The following is a 2,613-nucleotide window of genomic DNA, read 5'->3' as shown; positions in this document are numbered from 1 at the left end:
CTCTCTCTCTCCCCTTCTCCCTTCTCTTCCTTCCTCTTCCCTCCTTCCCCCTCCCCCCACGAGTTACAAAGTTTCCCGATGGAAGAGAGATAAACGCGTTGAACGCGTGAACTTGAAAGGAATAGGGAAGAAATTGGCGAAGGAGGAGTGGGGCGTCGCGTTTGATTCACACGTGCGCGCATTGTTACAACGCGACAACGCGTTGTATAAAGTCGTAGTATAAAGCTCGGTTTTCTGGCTAAACCACCGTGCGAACGATGCCATCGTGCACGCGCGCTAATCGTTCGTAGAAAGTTCACCAACCTCTGTCGACGTTTCGTCTCGTGGCCCTCGTCGTTCTCCTTCTTCTCCGATCGACGTATCGAGCGTGTTTACCACTCGCGCTCGATTCTACGGCGTCAACGCTGCCGCCTAGTGTCGCCAATTTCGTTCTGTGTATACGCGTGAAACAGTGAATGGTGACCTTGCGTAAACCCGCCGATTAGAAATCCATTATCCTCGCGATGTTTTGAATTTCTAACTTTTATTCTTGCTCCCTCTCTCTCTCTCTTTATTTCTTTCTCTCTCTTTATCTCTCTCGCTCTTTCGCTCTCTCGCTCTCTCGCTCTCTCTCTCTCTCTCTCTAATTCTCTTCGTTTCGTTCGAGCTTATTGTTCCCTTTAACTCGTTGTTGTTTCGCTACGTTCGATTACTCGGTTGATCGGTATGCCGAGAAAGAAAAAGAGAGAGAGAGAGAGAGAGAGAGAGAAAGCGACGAATTCCAAGAATAATAATAGCCTTGTCAAGGTATTCCTCGAGTTCGATCTTTCGAGCATAGAAAAAATTCGATCGTTCCGCGCGTGTCTCTTTCTTACGCTTCTACGTAGTCGATCGCTTCTAATATTTCTCCATCGTTATATTCGGTTGCATAATCGTTTCCACGACGCAATCGTCGTCATTTGTCGATGGATGGAATCGAAAAGTCAACTGGTAGCGATGTAAATCGAACGATACGACCGCGTTTTCCCGTACGGGAATATGGAGAGAATATGGAGAAAAATAACGAGAAAATTATGAAAACGCGTACGAATTCTTGGGCGTTGTTGCGATAATATTTCCATGACTTTTCAACTCGAAAGTCTCGAAAAAGAATTTGCGTAGTCCGGATAAAATGCACGCGCTAGTCGAACGATGCGAATATATAGTACGCGTGCATACTTACACGCGGAGTGCGTACTTGTATATGCGCGTATGCCTCGATCCACATCTGCACGCGAGATTCTCTGGAGGGGTCTGTCACGCTTACAAATAGCTGACCTCGCTTCGTCGCCTCTATCAATGGCTCGACAGTGGTCTGAATGACTTTTATGCCTCTTCCTCTTACTACGCCCTGTCGCGAGATAGCCTTCGCTCCCTCGTTTCTTTCCATTTTTCTTTTTCCATCTGTGCTGTATCGCGTAATACTCGATCTACGCGCCACCAAATCGATGAAATTTCAACGAAAAATTAATTTTAACCCCCCTCTTTCCCGGGCGTTAAAGCGATATCCTCGTTTCTCGTAATTTCAACGATAAACGATATATATAACGCGTAGAAACGATACGATTTTCCAACGATCCATTGACTCCTTCGTATCATTGTTGCGGTTTAGAGAAACTCGAATTTGCGCGATGCGCGTTCCTTACTTATCAATGTTCGATAACGTAAAGTACCGTCGGTAACGAAGTTTGTTACGTTACCACTTGTATACCGACCAGGTTGGTTGCTTACGTTACCAACTTGGTTGGCTACCGTTTAGTCATATCTTCCGTTAGTAAGATATGTCGCGTAGAATTATTGTGTACGGTCGATAAATCGTTTTTTATAAATTTCGTATTTTCTACTTTATCCGTTTGTTTTCCTTTTTCTCTGAAATTTTGAATCGATCGGTAACGCGTTCAAGAAAGGATCGATACGCACGTATAGCGGCGCTTTTTTTTCTCTTTTCTCCCTTGATCCCTTGAGTAGGATGTTTCGATCGAAAGAAACAAATCGAAAAAAATAACGTACGATCGAAAAAAAATTACTCTCGTCCATCGAAGAAATTACTCGCGAAGCGTTTTATTCGTTCGAAAACTTCGTCGTCAACACCCGTCGTCGAACGATCATTCCGAGATTCCGGTAATTCTAGCTCGTTAATTTTTACGACCGAGAAGTAGCGTGTGTCACGATTGCATCGCGTTAATTAGATAAAATTAAAACGACAAAGCGTCTCGTTTCTCGGAAGGATTCGATCCGAGTAATCGGTAACGAATACCGTGTTTGGGATCGTTACGATAGCGTTGGAATCGTTATATATGACAATTCGACGGAAACGAAAGAAAAAAAGGGGGCTGGGAGGGAGGGGGCATCGATGATCTTCGCAACGAAAAAAAATTCTACGAGAGAATTTCTCGGGATCATCCCCGTCTCGTTGTTTGCCGTCCACTTTCGCGATCATCCAAGCTTCTTTTTCTTCGACTTGTCCGGTTTCACAGAATCGTCATGAGGTCGCAGGGTCACGTCGTATCTTTATCACGACTCGGTGTAACCGTCAGCGCGTTATCGGCTGCCCGATAACGCACGTGCAAAATAGTATGCGTCGATTGATCTTCA

Source organism: Apis dorsata, unplaced genomic scaffold (assembly GCF_000469605.1).
Source record: "Apis dorsata unplaced genomic scaffold, Apis dorsata 1.3 scaffold_991, whole genome shotgun sequence".
NCBI lineage: Eukaryota > Metazoa > Arthropoda > Insecta > Hymenoptera > Apidae > Apis > Apis dorsata.
The sequence above is the reverse complement of the archived record's forward strand: the minus strand, read 5'-3'. Positions refer to the sequence as shown.